This window comes from Meles meles, chromosome 15 (genome assembly GCF_922984935.1).
Source record: "Meles meles chromosome 15, mMelMel3.1 paternal haplotype, whole genome shotgun sequence".
Lineage (NCBI taxonomy): Eukaryota > Metazoa > Chordata > Mammalia > Carnivora > Mustelidae > Meles > Meles meles.
The window spans coordinates 44,423,423-44,445,566 of NC_060080.1; positions in this window are offsets into that span (position 1 = coordinate 44,423,423).

Here is a 22,144-nt window from a genome sequence, read left to right on the forward strand (position 1 = left end):
TTTCCCTCTAAGTTATATTGTAATATATTTGTAAAGAGCAATGGCTAGATAGGTGAATTGTTTTTTGTTTTTGTTTTTGTTTTTGGTTTAGTGCTGAGCCATTTGCTTTAAGACAGCTATATGGGTGATGGCATTTTATTCCCATGGGTATCTCTGCCTTACCTCATGGCTGGTGACAGCATGCATTCACAAATTACAATTATCCTCAGCACATTCTTGTACCCTCAAAAGAGCACTTCTTATTAACACAATGAAGAATAAAAATTATATGATCATCTCAATAGATGTGGAAAAAACCTTTGAAGAATTTAACATCTGTCATGATAAAAACTTTCAACAAAGTGGGTTTAAAGAGAACAGACCTAATGGCATAATATGGCATAATAAAAGCCATACACAACAATCCCACAACTAACATCATACTCAATGGTGAAAATAACAAAGTAGCAGAAAGATAGACAAAGAAAATAATTCCATTTACAATTCACCCCAAAATAATAAATACCTAGAAAAAAACTTAGCCAAAGATGTAAAAGATCTATACTCTGAAAACTATAAAACACTGATGAAAGAAATTAAAAATGACACAGACAAATGGAAAGGTATTCCATCTTCATGGATTTTAAGAACCAATATTATTAAAAATATCCATACTACTTAAACTCATCTAAAGATTCAATGTATTTGAATTTACCAGTACCATTTTTCATAGAAATAAAGCAAATCATACTAAAATTTGTATAGAACCACAGAATACCCTGAATAGCCAAAGCAATCTTGAGAAAGAACAAAGCTGAAGGTGTCACAATTCTAGATTTCAAGGTACACTACAAAGCTATAGTAATCAAAAAAGTATGGTACTGGCACAAAAACTGAAACATATATCAATGATACAGAGACCCCAAAATAAACCCATGCTTATATGGTCAATTAATCTACAGATGAGGCAAGAATATATAATGGGGAAAATACAGTCTTTTCAATATATGGTGCTGGTGAAGGGAAAACTGGACAGTTACATGCAAAAGAATGAAACTGGACTACTTTTTCACACTATGCACAAAAATAAACTCAAAATGAATTTAAGACCTAAATGTGAGACCTGAAACTATAAAATTCCTAGAAGAAAATACACACAGTAATTTCTTTGACATCAGATATACCAACATTTTCTCTAGTTATGTCTCTTCAGACAAGGGAAACAAAAGCAAAAATAAGCTCTAGGTACTACAACAAAATAAAAAGCTTTTGCACAGCAAAGGAAATCATCAACAAAACAAAAAGGGAACCTACTGAGTGGGAGAAGATATTTGCTAATAATATATCCAATAAAGGGTTAATATCCAAAATAAATAAATAGCTTATATGACTCAACACCAGGAAAATAAATAATCCAATTGAAAAATGGGCAGAAGACCTGAATAGACATTTTTTTCCCAAACAAGACATACAAAAGGCCAACAGACACATGAAAAGATGCTGAACACCACTTATCATTAAGGAAATTCAAATCAAAACCATAATGAGATATTGCCTTATACCTGTCAGAATGGATAAAATAAAAAAGACAAAAAATAACAAGTGCTAACAAGGATGTGAAGAAAAAGGAACACTTGTGTGCCATGGATAGGAACATAAATTGGTGGAGCCACTGTTGGAATTCCTCAAAAATTCAAAGTAGAAATACCATATGATCTACTAATCCCACTACTGGATGTTTACCCAAAGAAAATAAAATGCCAATTTGAAGATATATATGCACTCCTATGTTTATTGCAGCATTATTTATAATAGCAAATATATGGGAACAACCTAATTCTCTATGAATAGAAGAACAGGTAGAGAAGATGTGGTATATATACAGAATGGAATATTACTCAGCCATAACAGGATAAGATCTTGTCATTTGCAACAACATGGATGTACCAAGAGGATACTATGCTAAGTAAAACAAATCAGACCGAGAAAGACAAATACCATAAAATTTCACTTACATGTGGAATCTAAATAAATAAAATGAAAAACTAAATGAACAAAAAGCAGAAACAGATCCATAAATACAAAGAGCAAACTGATGGTTACCAGAGAGAAGCAGGGCTGGGCTGAAGAGAAGAATGTATGAAGGGGAGTGAGAGATACATGTTTCTAGTTATGGAACGAATATGTCATAAGAATGAAGGGTACAGTATAGAGAATATAGTCAGTGGTATTTTAATAGCATTATATGTAACAGATAGTAGCCACACTCATGGTTAGCATAGTATGATATATAGAATTTTTGAATCAGTATGCTGTACACTTGAAATTAATGTCATTTTGTATGTCAACTATACTTCAATTACAAAAAAAAAAAAAAAGGAGCACTTCCCCTAACAGCATTCCCATACAATTTTATTTGTGCAGTTACAAAAGTTGTGAGAAAATCTAAAGGAAAAGATAACATAAAAGAAAATATGGAGGCTTTAGAAAACCTTTAAATTCCAGGCTTCAGAATACCCTTTAAACACACACAAACAAAATGTGTAGGATACATCCTAGAATCTGGTTTCATCTAAGCAACATAAATGATTTCCAAATTTGTGAAACTATATCATCTGTTCCCTTGAGAAATAGCTCAAGCTTCCATTTGCTCATTCTACACACACACCACACACCACACACACACACACACACACACACACACACACATATGTGTGTATGTATATAAAAAAGTATATATAAATATATATCCTATTGTGCTCAGGCATTGAGATTTGAATACATTGTGTGCAGTAAGGATGAGGAAGGGGGGTGCCTGGGTGGCTCAGTGGGTTAAAGCCTCTGCCTTCGGCTCAGGTCATGATCTCAGGGTCCTAGGATCGAGTCCTGGGATCGAGCACCGCGTCGGGCTCTCTGCTCAGCAGGAAGCCTGCTTCCTCCTCTCTCTCTGCCTGCCTCTCTGCCTACTTGTGATCTCTGTCAAATAAATAAATAAAAATCTTAAAAAAAAAAAAGGATGAGGAAGGGGTCAAGCATGATTCCCATGTTTCTGGATTAAGCAACGTGAAGATTATCTGTACTGTTTATTGAATGGTTTTTCATTATGTCTCAAAGTCTAGGGTTGATGAGTTTCTCAGGAGGACTCTTTGGTGTCCTTCATGTTTGTAGTCAGATGGTAGCTGAGACTGGAGTCACCTGAATTGTTCTTCAGACATATGTGTGGCATCTGGCCTACGATGGCTGGTAGCTGGAGTCTCATGAAGCATTTCTACACATGGCTAGCTTGAGCTTCTTGCAACATGAGAATCTCAAGGAATTTGGTTTTCTTGTAGGAAAGCTAGCTTCTCCTGTATCAAGCATTCCAAGAGACAAAGTGAAAGCTTCCAATCACTTAAGTTCCAGATCTAGCACTTGACACAGGACCATATCCATAATATTCTTTAGGTCAGAGCATCACAGGATCACCAGACTCAAAATGAGAAACTGTAGATCCCATATCTCAGTGGGAGAAGAGTTAAAAATGTATGGCCATCTTTATTCTGCCACAGTTTCCAATAAGGCAAACCATTTATAAATTGTATCAAAATGGGTTCAACCTGGTTTTTAAATTTTCTGCTCTGTCCTTAGACATGCAAATTTCCACACATATATCTCTAACCATTCTTCAGAAAATTCTATTCCTTGGGGCGCCTGGGTGGCTCAGTGGGTTAAGCCGCTGCCTTCGGCTCAGGTCATGATCTCAGGGTCCTGGGATCAAGTCCCACATCGGGCTCTCTGCTCAGCAGGGAGCCTGCTTCCCTCTCTCTCTCTCTCTCTCTGCCTGCCTCTCTATCTACTTGTGATCTTTCTCTGTCAAATAAATAAATAAAATATTAAAAAAAAAAGAAAATTCTATTCCTTACCATAAATTCTTGATTTCATTCTATAATCCATCATCTTCTCCTAAAAGTACATTTCCTTTAGTTTAAGCCACCCAGTCTGAGATAAATCCTTAGAAGCTCCAGCAAGACAATCCAGAGTGGAATTCAGTACTCTAAAACAGCATCCTCTAAAACAAGATCATTTCAAAGTGTTCTCACCATGATGACTTGGATTAAGGATTAAGGATTAAGATGGCCCAATCTAAGAAACAGGGTATGTGTATTATAGTAAATAAGATAGTTCATTTCTCTTCTGAAACGTCTTTGAGAGGCACCTGGGTGGCTCAGTCTGTTAGACGTCGAACTTGGATCATGATCTCAGGGTTGTGAGATAGAATCCCACATCATATTCTGTGTTGGGCATGGAGCTTGTTTGAGATTCTCTCTCTCTCTGCCTCTACCTGCCCCCTCTCTCTCAAAAAAATAAAATAATAATAAAAAAAATAAAATTAAAAAAAATTAAAAGGTCTTTGATAGGACCAATTGCAGCATGGTGAAATACAGGACTAACATCATCAAAGATTCCATGTTGCTAAGTATAAAAGATTGTCCTTAACATGTATTCTTTCTCTTAGATAAAATGTGGCCCCCAATATTTGCTTATTTTCCTAAGTAAAACTTTTTTGTTTACTATTTTCATCCAAGTCTCTTATATACTTAAGGTGGTAAAGGGTGATTAAAAACTGTTATATACATGAATGAAAATATCTACTTTCTATGAAAATATAAACCAGTGTCTATAATGATCAATTTATTAGTATAGTTATGTGTACTATTTAAAATCACACATTACATATGAGAATATATTAATTTAGAAGTCGTTTTTATTCATATTACATGAAAAATATTCTTACACATGTATCTTCAACATTAGTATAATTATAGAGTCAACTTTTGAATTAGCCAATACAGATTTTAAGTTTATAACATATTCTCTGCTTTCTAAGTTGTTTGAGATAAAGAATCTTTTTGTAATCTGAGCTGGGTTTATTTTCCGCTAAAAAATGTTCTAAGTGAGAAGTAACTGCTTAATGATGTACAGTTGTTGCTATTTATCTCCTTAAATTTGTAAGTATATCTTCCTAATTTTTGCAAAATCATCAATAATATGTTGTTATTTATAGCAGCCTTTAAAATCTTCCAAAACACCAGTTTACAATGATATCTAACATTTACAATAGTGACTTCAACCCTAGGAACAATTACTAAGTTTATGTTAATTTTATGTGCCGCCTTTTAAATCAATTCCCTGAAGAGAACCCTACGGACACTCAAAATTAGCCTTGTTTGATTAAATATTTTTTTTCTTTACTAACAAGTAGTTGTTCTTTCAAATTAGGTAATTAAAACAGCACTCTGTAAATGAGAACATTGATAAACACTTGTATATAGAGTAATTTTGAATCAGTCAATTTTTCCTAGGTTTTGCTGCAGTGACAAACAACATTGTAATCCCAATGGTTTATAACAACAAGGTGTATTTTTTATTCCCATTATATATATTCATAGTTACATGTAATTCTGTTCCATGTATCTTTCTTTCTTATTCTGAGATTCAGGCAGGAGACGTAGTCCCTACCAATGACTGCATTTCCATAGATAATTTGTTCAATAGCCCTTACAGCTTTTGCTTAGATGTTGAACAGTGACATTACTTATAGTCTGTGGATCAAAGAAAGTCACATTGTCATGCCCAACATCATTGGGTAGGATGTGTACCTATCCCATAGTGAAGCACTGCAAATCACACAGAAATTTGTGGAGTTATGTAATTCTCTCCCTGGAAGAATACCAGGTAACTGGGAACAAAAAAATCTAACAGAAACTTTTCTGAGAAATAATTTTGAGGGGCAACCTTGGTTTGTACTGAGGCGTTTATGGAGCCTCTTAATGTCTGCTTTTAGCTACAGAAGAATTCAGCTAAAAAACTGATCTCAGCAAGTTTAGGGTCTGCTCATATTCTAAGTCAAAGTGCTATACTCTTTCCTAACCTGGCTGGAGGTGGCAGAGCATGTGGATAAGGGCACAGCAGCTTACCTTTCCCAGGTAAAAACCCAAAGAACACTCACTAGGCTGTCATTTCTATAGCTATAAAGTTATTTCTCCACTCACAAACTTGCCATTCTCAATTGAATCCTATGCTTACTGATGTTAGAAATTAATTACATTTATTATCTTTTGGGAGTTTAGTTGCAGTTTTGCCAGACTAAAAGATTGCAAAGTCTACTCTTGGGAAACGTTTTACTATTTTTCTTATGATTAATTCTATGTTGATCCCATAACATTTATTATTTAACCATAACAATCACAGAAAACAATATAATTGCTTAGGTACTGGTCATCAATCTTTTATGGAACTTTAAATGAGAAAATATAAAAAGCATAGAATTTAAGTGGTGTTTTGTAGCGTTTTTGCCCCATTAACACAACCCTTAAGGTTTAGCTCTAGTATGGTGATTTAAAATACTAGTTTTGTTTTACTAGTTTTAGTTTAGATTAGTTTTACTAACCCATCTGGATTGAGATCACTAATCAGGTGATATTGGGACATCCATTTAACTTGTATACCTCAGTATCATCAGGGTAAAAATAGTTTATTTTTCATTTATTACTAGGGTTAAAAGAAGAAGCATTGCCAGAGAAAGCCTGGCCTATCACAAAATAAATATCTGATAACTGATAGCAACTTCTATAGTTGCAATTATTGCTAATACTATAATGAATGATTTTGAAGATTAAATGAGTTCATGTATATGTGTAAATCACTTAGAACAGTGTCTCATACATAAATACTATTAAAGTGTTAGCTATATCATCACCTATTATTACCATCAAGATATACATTCCTCTTTCCTGGAATTTTTTCCTCATTGGTTACTAAAGATAGCTGGGAAAAGATACAATGACCATCACATTTTACCTCTAACATATTAAGATATAAAATATTAATGTACTCAATGTTTGTTTTCCCAAACTTACCTCACCATTTTTTTTTTTGGTCTTTTTCCAGTGCTTTTTAGTCTGGCACAGTGAGAATGAGATTGTTCATATATTTATTTTAGTATTAGATAATATTGGGTCAAATCCCAACCCTACCACTTAATACTTTGTAATACCTTGAAAAGTGACTTAACTTTTTGTAACTTCAATTTGCTCATATATGAAATAAATTTGTTATTTATTTCATAGGGGTTATTGCTTGATTCAGAGGAAATTATGATCTAAAGGAAACTAACATCTCTTGAACACATAGTATTTGAGAAGCAATGCCAATGCATATTCATAAATGTTATTCAATTTAAAAAATAATATGGCCTACAAATATTCACTAAATACTTCTACTTCCCAAAGTTTTGTAAACTAAAAATAGCACTTTTTATATTTTAAGGGATATTTTGGCCCTTGCTATTTTTCAAGGTAACCTAATCCATAAACTGATAGTATAGACTTTAATTAAGACCATATTTCCCAAAACTTTTCCCCAGTCTCCTTGTCCTTTAAGGCATGTTATGGAAAAAGATTCCCTGGTCATATAAGTTTGAAAAATAATGTACACTATATATACCTTATTACAATTCAAAATAGTGTATTAAAAGCTATGAGAAATCCTGCCAAAGAAAGGCGTTACATGTAGGAAAATTCAGGTAGTAATTTCTTTATGACCCTTAAGACATTTTACATACAACCATTATTCACATTCTAGAGTTCTGCAAAATACAATTGGGTATAGGCCTTTTCTCCCAATATTACTTGAAGTCATTAGTGTACATTGAAAGACAAATGAGACTGGGAAAGACAAACACATGGAAATAGAAGTCTTTCTTTACACAGGAGAAATGGCACGAGAAATTCCTGTTTTTAAGGTATCAAAAATTATGCAAAAAACATACGAGAATATGCTAAAAAGCCAGAGTATTTTAGCTTATAAGTGAAAGACATACCCTTAGTTACAATAATTGGACACCTGAGAAATGAACATTTGTTTCTTAACTCCTTTTGAATGCCATATTTCCAAATTGCATGAGAGATTTCTGTGTTGGCCATGGTGCAGAAACTTGCAGCAAGCCAATTATCCAGTCAAAACCAACCAAATAAACCAGATTAAACCGGAGAGAAATTTGTTCAAAGGCCTTAGAGAGTTTCTAAGGCAGCCAGGACTTGAGGGACTGGAACCTGGGGAGAAGGAAATGTCATCAAAGTGGGCCTAACTTTCTGGGTGTTGCTCTTTTTTTTAGGCCCTGAAAGGACCTTTTCATCCTTAGCCTAAGGAAAAAGGCTTAGGGACCTTAAGAGCCAGGCAGAAAGCAGCTATTGAGATACAAAGAAGCCCTCAGAGCTTTAGGAAGATTTGCAGGGCTGGGGAGCATATACTGGAGTTCAAGGTTGCTAAGGCGGGCAGGACTGAGGGACTCAGGTCCTAGAAGAAAGGAGACACAAAGAAATGAGCCAGACACTAGGCACACGTTTTTCCCTCAAGGCATTTGCTTGTAGAATTGTGCAGAGTAAGAGGATACGAATCTAAGAAGAAAGTGGCTGAAAATCATAGCAGACATTTTATTGTTTTTTAGTTCTAGGGAGAAAACAATGAAGCTCAGGACCTGCAAAGAAGAAGAACCCTAGATAACAATGTAGGCTTTTAGTTTGCATCTCTGCAGGACTGTCCCTGAGGAATGCCGTTGAACCAATATTATAACAAGTCTTAAAACTACTACAAAGCTGCCTCAAATCCCAGACTACACTGAGGTAGTCTCTTAGTTGCCTGCCAGAAAATGGGATAAATTCCTTGCAGAGAAAAATATCATTTTAAGGTGCTACAATTTTTCATATACATAATTCAACATTCCATAAAATTCATTACCAAAAACAGGACCAGCAGAAGAAAACAAAATAAACAGTAGAAACAGAACCATAGATTACCTAGATATTAGTGTGATTAGACATTGACTATAAATCGTGATTAAATTGTGATTAATATGTTGAAAATAATAGATGGCCAAATGGAGGCTTTCTTCTAAGAACTAGAATCTTTAAAAATGATTCCATTCTATAACTGAAAAACAAAATAACTTTAAGAACTCAATAGATGGCTTAATAACAGATTGGGTACAGTTGAAGAGAGTATTAGTAAACCAGAAGATAAGCATGTTGAAAATATTCCTCTGAAGAACTGAGAAGGATAGACTCTCATGAGGTAAACTTCATGGTGAGGAGAATCTCAGATCCTTCAGCCTTAGAACACAATGTTATAGAAAATAGGTTATCCTACAAGTCTTTAAATGTAGCCTGAGAACATTTATTTTCCAGAATGAATCCCATTGTGTCACATTGTTGTTGTGCATGTGTGTTTCTTTCAACCTTCGCCTGTTGTTCCTTCCTTTGGAGTTGCAAATAATTTGGGGTTGAAAAAGGAGCCCTTTTCCAAAGCATTGAAAATTGCCCAGAGTCACCCATTTTAATAAAAAGATAAGATAAACACAGATAAAGATGGGTTAAAACTGTTTATGGATAAACTCTATCATTACTGCTTAACACTAGAAAACAATTAGTGTTAAGTGAGGTTAATTCACTTATGTATTATGTTTTTCAATGTTCTTTATTCATTTCCATGAATGAAGATTACAAGAGTGACACTCTTGCTTTTTCAAGTTATTCTTGACTTAAGTAAATCTAACTTCTGTTTTAACACCCCCTTAAAGTCAGGAGGAATTACTCCTAATTATTAACCTTCATTCTACAGGGGAAATATAAACTCAATGCCATTACATATAACCTCCTCTAGGTCTCCATATATGTTTTTCATCCCTTTCACTTTATCTTCTAATTGGGCAAAGTGGGTAAAAAATACAGTTTTGTGTAGTTCTCATATCCTTGAAAAATGACTGTTTACAGTAGTCCAGGAGACATACTCTATTTCTTTTCAACCAATTAAAATTCTTTCATAGAGTGGGATTGCAGAATGTAATTCAGGAGAATTGGGGAGAAATAAGACCAAGAGTTTTGTAAGGTGTTCTCCTAAAGAAACATGAAATTGGGGCACCTGTGTGGCTCAGTAGGTTAAGCATCTGCTTTTGGCTCAGGTCTTGATCCCAGGGTCCTGGGATCCAGCCCTGTGATGCTTCTCCCTCTTCCTCAGCCCCCCTTACCCCCAGTTGTGCTCTCTCTCTCTCTCCCTATTTCTCTCTCTCTCAAATAAATAAATAAAATTTTTTTAAAAGAAACATTAAATAAATTATCTAATTCCCAGGTATAGATAGGTAATATTCTTCTTTCATTGGAGAACAAAAATTCTGGGATTTTGGATACAAGATGAATTAATAGATAGGCAAAGGATCCCAATAGGATATTTGAATCAAAGAAGCAATAGCTTCTTTGGAGTGGAGTGTACATGACTTCCATATTATGAACTGAAACAGTAACCTCACATGTTATTTTTTTACCTACAACTCTACGCCTTAAGATTGGCACAGATTGTGTCCTGGAAGCCTCACTTGACCAAGCAACTGGGAAATAAGATAAAGTAACTGGAGAGGAAACTGGAATGGGGCCTAGAGGCAAAAACTCCAAATGGCAGTAAGCAGTGTTGTCCCCAGAAAGTGAATGAACATTTACTCACCCAGTGAACTGAAAAGAACAAAAATTACTTTTCTTATGGGGATGGAACCAGGGAATTAGAAAATCTGATTAAGTAGTTCATAATCAACAGAATGCAGTTGGTCAGTTCAACAGAACTTATTGGAATTGAAAGAAAAACATCTTTTTAAGACTCACGGCTCAGAATAGAACTGAAATATTCAAGATACATAAGGTCTGTTTTCATTCCTGTGATATGAGTTCAAGACATAGCCCCATCAGTGTATTAGGGTTATCCAAACAATTCATAAAGGTATAGTCACTTGGTTACAGAAAAACTGCTGGAGAAATTAGTTATTTATGTTCAGGGAATATTCTATATTCTAGGGGATAGAATAAAGTTTATTTATAACTCTACACATTTTCCTCCAAGAATTTCAAGCACTTTATGCTCTAAAGTTGGAATCGAGTAGCTCCCAGTCCTTAGAGGCTATTGTCTCTAGCTGTGGTTTAACTGAGCCCTTGTGGCCTCGTGAGCAGTCTTAAAGGGCAGGTTCACCACAGACAAATGGTTTTTCTTTTTTTTTTTAACCAACATCAAGTTTCCCAAAGAAATTCCCACATTGCTATTAAGATGCAGGGGTCTCGGGGAGCCTGGGTGGCTCAGAGGGTTAAAGCCTCTGCCTTCGGCTCGGGTCATGATTCCAGGGTCCTGGGATTGAGCCCCGCATTAGGCTGTCTGCTCAGCAGGGAGCCTGCCTCCTCCTCTCTCTCTCTGCCTGCCTCTCTGCCTACTTGTGATCTCAATCTGTCAAATAAATAAATAAAATCTTTAAAAAAAAAAAAAAAAAAAAGAGGGCGCCTGGGTGGCTCAGTGGTTTAAGCCACTGCCTTCGGCTCAGGTCATGATCTCAGGGTCCTGAGATCGAGTCCCGCATTGGGCTCTCTGCTTGGCAGGGAGCCTGCTTCCCTCTCACTCTCTCTGCCTGCCTCTCTGCCTACTTGTGATCTCTCTGCCTACTTGTGATCCCTCTCTGTCAAATAAATAAGTAAAATCTTAAAAAAAAAATGCAGGGGTCTCCCCATAATTCCTTATTTGGAAGAGAGACTGTGTGTAAGAAGGATTTTTATCCTGTCTTGTAGAGAAAATCCATTTTAGCATTGTAATAATCCAGGTAATCCTCCTCGCTCTTCAGAGACAACAATGGTTCCTCTCTAGAGATGGGATATGAGGGCAGTCAGGTCTTCCCTAGGTGGGAGAAGAACTAACTGTGCTACAAACTCCTGTTGTTGTTTTGTGAGTGTTGGTTTGTCTCTTCCTCAGCCCACTGTTCCTTCCTTGGAAGTTACAAGTATTCTGTGGTTGAAGTTTGTATGTTTGCAGATCAGCATGACTGGGAAAAGTGGGGAGCAGGGTCATTGGAAAACAGAGGAGCCATGAATGAAGCTTAAGAACTTAACAGTGTATAACCAGCACACTAGTGGAAAAGCTTAGCCTGCTTCAGCAATTTTGGGGTCAATTTAGAGACACAGGGTTGGGAAGGCAATTCAGGTGTCCGCTGCTAACAGATTACTCTCAATGTGTTTGAGGCAGCGCAAAGTCCCAAACAAATCTAAGTTGTCAAGCAGAGGACCACAAACATTCTCAGGAAATCTGTCTCAGTCCTAGAGATTTCAGTTTGAAAATGTTGCATTTTCTTTTTTTTTTTTTTTTTTTTTTATTTTATTTTTTTATTTTTTTTCCCTTTTTATTTATTTTTTCAGCGTAACAGTATTCATTCTTTTTGCACAACACCCAGTGCTCCATGCAAAACGTGCCCTCCCCATCACCCACCACCTGTTCCCCCAACCTCCCACCCCTGACCCTTCAAAACCCTCAGGTTGTTTTTCAGAGTCCATAGTCTCTTATGGTTCGCCTCCCCTCCCCAATGTCCATAGCCCGCTCCCCCTCTCCCAATCCCACCTCCCCCCAGCAACCCCCAGTTTGTTTTGTGAGATTAAGAGTCACTTATGGTTTGTCTCCCTCCCAATCCCATCTTGTTTCATTTATTCTTCTCCTATCCCCCTCCCCCCCCATGTTGCTTCTCCATGTCCTCATATCAGGGAGATCATATGATAGTTGTCTTTCTCCGATTGACTTATTTCACTAAGCATGATACGCTCTAGTTCCATCCACGTCGTCGCAAATGGCAAGATTTCATTTCTTTTGATGGCTGCATAGTATTCCATTGTGTATATATACCACCTCTTCTTTATCCATTCATCTGTTGATGGACATCTAGGTTCTTTCCATAGTCTGGCTATTGTAGACATTGCTGCTATAAACATTCGGGTACACGTGCCCCTTCGGATCACTATGTTTGTATCTTTAGGGTAAATACCCAGTAGTGCAATTGCTGGGTCATAGGGTAGTTCTATTTTCAACATTTTGAGGAACCTCCATGCTGTTTTCCAGAGTGGTTGGACCAGCTTGCATTCCCACCAACAGTGGAGGAGGGTTCCCCTTTCTCCACATCCTCTCCAGCATCTGTCATTTCCTGACTTGTTCATTTTAGCCATTCTGACTGGTGTGAGGTGATATCTCATTGTGGTTTTGATTTGTATTTCCCTGATGCCGAGTGACGTGGAGCACTTTTTCATGTGTCTGTTGGCCATCTGGATGTCTTCTTTGCAGAAATGTCTGTTCATGTCCTCTGCCCATTTCTTGATTGGATTGTTTGTTCTTTGGGTGTTGAGTTTGCTAAGTTCCTTATAGATTTTGGATACTAGCCCTTTATCTGATATGTCGTTTGCAAATATCTTCTCCCATTCTGTCAGCTGTCTTTTGGTTTTGTTAACTGTTTCCTTTGCTGTGCAAAAGCTTTTGATCTTGATGAAATCCCAAGACTCCACTCCAAAACTGCTAGAACTTGTACAGGAATTCAGTAAAGTGTCAGGATATAAAATCAATGCACAGAAATCAGTTGCATTTCTGTACACCAACAACAAGACTGAAGAAAGAGAAATTAAGGAGTCAATCCCATTCACAATTGTACCCAAAACTATAAGATACCTAGGAATAAACCTAACCAAAGAGACTAAGAATCTATACACAGAAAATTATAAAGTACTCATGAAAGAAATTGAGGAAGACACAAAAAAATGGAAAAATGTTCCATGCTCCTGGATTGGAAGAATAAATATTGTGAAAATGTCTATGCTACCTAAAGCAATCTACACATTTAATGCAATCCCTATCAAAATACCATCCATTTTTTTCAAAGAAATGGAACAAATAATCCTAAAATTTATATGGAACCAGAAAAGACCTCGAATAGCCAAAGGAATATTGAAGAACAAAGCCAAAGTTGGTGGCATCACAATTCCGGACTTCAAGCTCTATTACAAAGCTGTCATCATCAAGACAGCATGGTACTGGCACAAAAACAGACACATAGACCAGTGGAACAGAATAGAGAGCCCAGAAATCGACCCTCAACTCTATGGTCAACTAATCTTCGACAAAGCAGGAAAGAATGTCCAATGGAAAAAAGACAGCCTCTTCAATAAATGGTGCTGGGAAAATTGGACAGCCACATGCAGAAAAATGAAATTGGACCACTTCCTTACACCACACACGAAAATAGACTCCAAATGGATGAAGGACCTCAATGTGAGAAAGGAATCCATCAAAATCCTTGAGGAGAATGCAGGCAGCAACCTCTTCGACCTCAGCCGCAGCAACATCTTCCTAGGAACAACGGCAAAGGCAAGGGAAGCAAGGGCGAAAATGTTGCATTTTCTAACCCAGAGAGAAACAGCAGCTTTCTCCCATCAAAGATTAGCTTTTTCTCCTATTGGAATCCTTTGCTCAGGCCTTGTGTTAGCCAATTATTCTTCTCATCCTTTCACTACAGACCAGCACCCAAACAATGCTACACAGCTGGGAGCACAACCGAATGCACTTTGAAAAGAGGAGAGAATACATAAGGGAGGAAGAAATGATTGCAAGGAAGCCTTGTTTAAAATATTGCAACTACTGCTAGAAAGCTAACAAAGACCATTGGGTCATGGGGAAAAGGCTGCATCCTCTTCCATTTGCAAGAGAAGAAAGACAGGGAGAGCTTATTACATTTATCAAATGAGGGATGGATTTTTAAGAAATTGCAAAATACTACTTTAGGCTTCTTCTCTAGGAATATGAGTGAGCATGAGATCAGAAGTATCAATGGACTTACAGGAGGTAATGAACTCAGCTGTAGGTTGAGAGAGATCACTTATAAGTGACAATGAGGAAATTTTTGTAGAGGAGAAATAAGATCCAAACACAGGTTTGTATGAGAATGCAGAAGACTTTGAAGGAAAGGTTTATACATTTGGGCAGTAACTTTCGTAGGTGGAGAGTAAGGTCTGGGCTAACACTGGGACCCTGGAAAAGACAGAGAACATTTGTTGTGTAGTTGAATTACTTACGATTCCTTTGGGTGCCAGTGGCAATATCCCAGCTCAAACTGGCCTATGCCAAAAAAGAAACTATATCGGCTCACATAACGGAAAAGTATAGAGGATCCAGAATCTGAAATATCTCTTGAAGAGACAGCGTAATATATTGGTTAAGGCAAGGACTTTGAAGCCAAACAGTCTGGGATTAAATCCCGGTATGGGTAGGTACCCGCTAGTTGTGTAACTTGGAGCAAGTTATTACCCTTTTCAGTGAATGTTTCCATTTCCTTTTCTCTAAAATGGGGATATTAATAATAACCTTCTCATAGAATTTTTGAAAGGATTATGTAAAGGTGATGTCCAAAGCACTTAGAAGAGTGGCTGGTACCATTGTCATACTCACATCAGGACTCTTTCTCCCCTCTCTGTCCTCCAGCAGGTTCTTCTCATTACTTAGAGGCTCAGCTTGCTCCCTGTCTTCACAGTAACCCCAGCAGAAAGACAACTTCCTTTTCCTGGTAGTTGTAAGACACTTGACTTGCTCTAAGTGGACTGATGAGTCACATACCAGTACCTGGGGTCGGAAGTGGCATGGGGGAATGGCCAGGAGATGGGTCGGTCTGACTCGCTTTATTTCTGGATTAGCGGTCCGCCCTGCTGCCAAGAATCAGAGTCAACTCCACAGAAACTCTGTGCATTCAGAGTAGAGGGGGATGTTTCCTCTAAGGAAAGTTGAGGTGCGGTTACCAGAGAAAGAGGAAGTGGACTCTCGGTGGATGGAAAAACAACAGATGTATCCCATAGCTACAAGAAAGACATCCCGACATGATTCCATACTGGTTGGGAAGCATTGGGTGAAGAACAAGAAGGAAATTATTTTTAATAATTTCTCAACTAAGCTTCAGTTCTTTTATCAGCACTGAAGTTGTCAGAATTGTCAAGTTGCTAAAGTTCCTCTGTGATGTTCCCATATTTTTCTTTAAATTAATAATTATTGCCATTTATTCAGTGCCTGCTGGAGCCAGGCCTTGTGCCAGATGTTTTCCTTACATGCCCTCTGAGTTTCTTACATAAATTCCGCTATCTTTATTTGAAAACTGAGCACTTGCCCCTGCCCAGCAGTTGGCGGTCAGGATTTAAAGCCAGGTGTATCTGAACCTCATAGCCTTGCTCATTCTACCACGTTGTGGGGCTTCTGTTTGTGTGCCATTTCTTACTGTCACCCCCACCTCAAAAATGTGTCACTTCTGTCATTTACAGGCAGTCCCACCATTCACCAAACTGTCTTCTCCTCAGTAAAACCTCGGCCGTCAGTCGCTTATCATTCAGTAACTGTCTGTCTCTGTGTCCCCTTCTGTAAGGTTCTTGGCATTTGAAACCTCATTCCTCACATTGGAAGAGAAGACTTTGTTTCTGGCCAAGTAACCTCGGAGGTCATCAGGCAGATCAGGGGACAGATTTGGGCCAAGTATTCTACCCAGCTGGTTTCCTACTTTGCCTGGGCAGAAAGCCCTATTTGCTCTAGCCAAGAGAGGGATATTACCCTTATTGTTAAGTCAGAATGAAGACTTTCAGAAAGCCTGTAGCAGCTGTGTCTTTGCATGACTGGCATTTGTGGCCATGTACTACCAATATTTTAACGCAGACCTTCTGCTTTAGGCTAGTGAATCCCCTGAGCGCCCCTTCCATTGGTCCTGTTCAGCTATGTCATACTGGCCTCATTTCCTGAGATCCCACCCCTTCCTGATCTCTTTCCATTTTCTGAGATTTCCTCTCAATATCCATCTTGTGCCAGCTCTCCCAGATTGCTCTAACCCATGGCCTTTCCTTTCTTCACAGTCCTATAATCTAGTTGAGCCACAGAATTTAGTTTTTGATTCTAAACATCCTCCTGTTTTCCAAACCCAATTATAGATAATACAAAACCAGTCTTTTTTTTTTTTTTTTTTCTGTTCTATTGTCATTTTTATTTAATGTCCCAAAGCACCTAGCTTTGGGATGGGCACGTGGGCTGATAGTGAATGGATGAAAATCCTGTTGATTTTTCTAACATAAAATGCTAGTTTCCTTCTCTTTTGTTTTTCAGACTGTAACTGAGTTGGTCAGGGGCTGTAACATCACCATTCCACTTTTCCTCTCTGCTTTGCCATTGTTCTCCACAAGCAGAAAATCCATTAAGTCTCAGTACTGAGTCTTATCTAAAATATTCTAGTGTCATAAAGCAAGGACCTCTTTTATTGCCCTGTCATTTTTCTATAGAGAACAAACTAAGCCTACTATTAGAAAGAAAATGCAATCTCTTCTAGAAGTTTTCCTAGTGTATATATTTTAAAAATCATAAATTCTCAGCTGTCAGATCACAATACAATTGCAGGAGTCCTAAATTTATGCCTCTGAACAGAAGTACAATTCCCATCCTCATTGTTGCCTGCCTTCTCCGTTACCCTGCTTAATTTACAGTTATTCAATAACAATTAAAACAATACCCTCATCCCAGTCAGTTGCAACTGAAAATCATTATGAGTTGACAGCTTCTGGGTGATAATGTTGGGAGGAAGAGTAGCTGTAATCTCTAGAATTACAGCCACAGAAAGGTGATTACCCAGACATGGAGACTAAAGAGCACATGGGACTTGAGTCTTCAGAGTGGAGGAGGCCAGGGGATAGGGAACTTAGCACAGGGGTGGGGGAGAAGGAACACATCTAAATGGCACTCACTACTCAGGCCACCTCTCTTCAATGGAGATGAAACGGTCACTGATTTTTGGAGCATTCCTTTTACGTTTGCCCCAAATATTCCAAAGCCTCTCTGAGATTGCTTCATTGTCTCACTCACCTAGGAAAAGGGGAAAAGCAGCAGGAGCAGTGGGAGGGGTGCTGATGACTAGAGCAATAGACTAGACTCATTCTGAAAATATCATTCTGAATAAGCCAAGTGAGTTGTCTGGGACTTAACTCTCTCTCTGTGACGACACATACAGACGCTAACAGCCCTGATGTGAGTGTGCTGCCCTGAGAGAAAGGAATCTCTGGACCCGGTCCTGCCTGTGCTCCTACTCAGTAGTGAAATAGAGGTAAATCCCTTACCCTCTTAGCCTCAGTTTCCCCATCTGTAAAACCAGGAGATCTGCAGGAGTTGCAAACTGGAATGCTTTCAGAGACAGGAAAGCTTTTCAGGAAACTCAGTGGCTCAATACAAGACGTGCTTAGAACAAGGCCAGCTGGAGTGTGCATACCTGGTCTAAAGGCTTTTAACATTCAAATTCAAGTTTTAAAAATAAACAGTGCAAATAAATAAAATCTTTTAAAAAAATACACAGTTCATATCTCAGACCTCCAGTTTTTGCCTCTAGACTAGTTAATTTCTTAATCTTGTCCCGGCAGATATTCTTTGAACTTAAATCCCTGGAAAAGCAAGATATCATGGTCTGATCAACTCTCACCACATACATCCCATCATTAGATCAAGCACCTGGGACACAGTAGTCTCAAGTTAACAATTTGTTGCTGAGTCGCTGGCCATTCTCTTTTAACCTTTACCTTTACAGAGTGAAGTCTTGTCTTGCTATTTTTAGGCTGTTCCCTCATTTGACAGTTTTTGGCTTCCATCTATTGAATTACTTTACCATCAATCTAGTTGGCTCTCAGCTAAGCCTTTCCTGAGCCATGAGGATTGCAATTGCTTTGGTTTTATGTGGAATGTCTGAGACAATCCCAATGACCACCCTAAGCAAAGACAGCAGTGACCCAGCGGCCCTGGTGGAAGGAGCATCTTTAGCCTTGCTGCAAGATGTCCTCTTCCTTCTTTTAAGAAGCAACTCTTCTGTCTTGGCCCCTCTCTTTTTGAATTCCTTCTTCAATAATCCTTTTGGCACAACAGTTGTTTCTCTTTTGGTCTGCCCTCCCTACAGAGCTGACCCACACCCTGAACTGCTTCCAAGTTGTTTGGAGATAACTCTCTAGATCAGCTCCTTAGAGATGCTGCATGGCAGATTGGGAGCGCTCTTAACGTTGGGCCAGACTCACATCCTAAGCAGCTCCAGGGAAATTTCCCTTATTTACACTCCAACCACGCAAAACGCTCCTTTGGCCTCAAAGTCTTGCAAGACAATTACAATATCCTTTTCCTATAAAACTGCAAATGTCTTCTATAAGATCTGTCTCAATAGAAAATCTAAAACTCAATCCCAGAACTGTACAGGTGACTCTCTTACACTGCAGGTGAAAAATGGATATTATGTACTTTGGGGGTGAGTTCTCATATTTTTTCTGTGATTGAAATACATGATACACTTTAAATTGGGGTCCCTGAAGGAATTTTTTTTTAGCACTTCCCTTCACTTAAGGCCCAGAGCAAGGAATAGAGTTGGTCAATCATCTGCCAGATAAAGAAACAAAGTCTCAGAATTATAAGGTCATTCCTCCACTTTGAAGCTTCTCCTCATTGCTTTGCCTATAAATAACTGAGGTGTATTTTGTGTAATCACATACTGTGTAGGGTGCTGCTAAGGACTTGGGAAACATTGTTGCCTTCCCTGAATTGATTGAAAATGAAAATATGTGGGAAACATTTCAGGAAAAGAAGATGGTTCTGAGGGTGGGAACACTGGGAATCTTTTGGTGCAGAGCAAAGGAAATGTCAGCTGGACCATCAAGTGTGGGTAGGATTTGAATGAAGGAGGCAGGCATTGGTTGAGCAGAAAAAAAGGGGTTTCATTTTGACAGAAAGAGAATTAGTCTGACTCTAGGAAGGATGTGTTGATACCAACCAGCAATACAGTAAGTTCTCTAACAGGTAGCAGAAAATATGTTTAGGATAAGTTCAAAGGCCAGGTAAAGCAGTTAAGATCTGATGCAGTAGACAGACTGAAGACAGCAGTAATGTGAGGAGAAAGAGTTGTTTACAGTTGGAAATCCATCTACTTTTGATATTTGAAACATGAAAAATTAGATCCACATTAAGGTCCTTTTCCCCAACCCTTGCTTTCTAAAATTGGAGAGAAGAGAGATTGTGTGATCCCCAATCTATTGGACGTCAGAAAAAATATTGTTAATTTTTTTTTCTTAAGATGGGATGACATAAGAGCATCATCATAGTAATGAAAATAAGGATTTTCCGTTTCTAGGCAACCATGTCATACTTTGAATAGTGTCCAGTAGTGTTCACTGACTTTGAAGTTAGAAGGACTCTTACTGATATGGCTTGTCACAGTCCATGTCATAGTTGGGTTTTTTAGTCTTTTAATCCAGGTCTCAGTATTTCCATCTATAAATTGGATTAAATGTGCTGACCTTCTAAATTATTATGAAGAATCAATGAGATAAGCATATGAACATATTCTGCCCAATGCAAAAGATCATGCCATTAGGTAATTTCTAACCTTGCCTCAGAAAGCTAAAGAGAAGTCTTTCCTATATGTACCACTATGTCTTATGTAAGACATAATGTAAGACATTATGTAAGAAGACAAGTAAACAGCAGCTGAATCATAGTCTAGTGTTCTCCCGGATGACATTCAGCACTATAGTACTAGAGATTGCATAGAATCAGGTGAGCAGAGATAGTGTCCTCCCCCCAACACCATGCCTATCCTGATAAACTGGCTGGCATGCTAAGTGGTTTATTCGTGATATGATTCCAGGAAGCACAGGTAAAGGAGTAGGGAAAGTAAATCAAGAGAGAAAGAAAATCAATAAAAGGTATGCTAATGAGCAAGTCCCTATTTTGGACAGTTAAGGCTCTTTCCTCCTGGGCTCCTCTTAAGGTGTCTTTAAATGTGTTTCAGTATTATCATATATGGATGGGAACCTGGGCATTTGTTGACAATTACCCCTGGAGGTGTTGGCTATCTAGTCATTCTGGGTAGACACAATTATTGACCATCTCTCATTCATTGTTCTGGAGCAAAGCCCTCAATAAAACACAAGCCTTGTAGGGGAGGCTGTTCACATGTATAGACGTGTACAGGTGTAGATGAAATTCAGATGTAGGGTGAGGTGACATAAGCCATCAATAGCTTCTGTTGCAGGAGGTATGCTTTGTTGAAACATAAAGATAGCATTACCATAGAAAATAAAAAGTTAATTTAATTCACAATGAATTAAAGGAAGGTTCTCACAAGTGATGGGAATAGATGGTGAAATTAAGAAATAGTATTTTGACGGTGGAACCTGGGAACTATAGACATACTGACTTCAGCTTTTTCGGGGTCCCACTGGGAACAAGGACAGGATAAAGAACACTCTTTAATGCCAAAAGTTTAAGTCTCTGTCAAGATCAAAACAGACTAACTCTGAAAAGTACCGTTTAGCAATTCTTATCAGCCAGAATTTATAATCTCACACAGTAAGAGACTTGTGCATATTCTAAATTGTGTTAAAACCTTAAACAGACTCCTTAGAGATGATCAGAAATAAGACAAGGCGGGAAATTCCCAAATATTTCATGTATGTTTTTCAAAGACCTGGAAGAAATGTCAAAGTATTTACATTTCCAAGGGCATGGAAAGCAAAAGTGCCTCAGATCTAGAGAAAAAAATCAGAAGAATTATTTCACAGAGTTATAGGCCACAAGTTTAAAGTAGCTCATCAAAATGTGGAGTCTTTTACATAATAACCAAAGACAATGTGTGAACCTTAGTTTCATCCTGGATTATAAACTATATGGGACATTCGGAAGGAAGGAAGAAGGAAGGAAGGGAGGAAGAGAGCCAAACAGATAATAGGAGAAAACTCTTAGAGGGCAGTGACTACATTTTATGACTATGTCATCCCTAGGAGTATCTATGTTTCACATTTTTAAGCATCAAGTTAATTAAATGACTTAAGGAGTGATTGAATGTCTGATTAATTAGTCAATTACTTGACCTAACCATCCATTCAGACAAAATAATCATGGTAACAGTTCTGTCTAAACTGTCTGATTTTGTCAAGGTCATTGTCTGGAAGTCATCTCAAAGCAAATTCCCAGTGCACATTGCAGAGTTCACAGTGGCCCTGAAGATAAAAGAATCATTTGGACTTTTCTCAGTTGGCATTCTTTCCAAGTTGACATTGGGCTGGATTCTTGGCCAAGTTTCCAAAGTCATGTTGAACTTCTAACACTTGGAAAGAATTTTCCAATTAATAATTTGCTGATGCATCTGGAACTAACTCTAATATGCACGTGTGCCCATGCATCTACACCTTCACTGGGGCATGATGAAAATGTCGAAGTCTGTCTGCACGCCAGAACATGAAGAGGTACATGCATA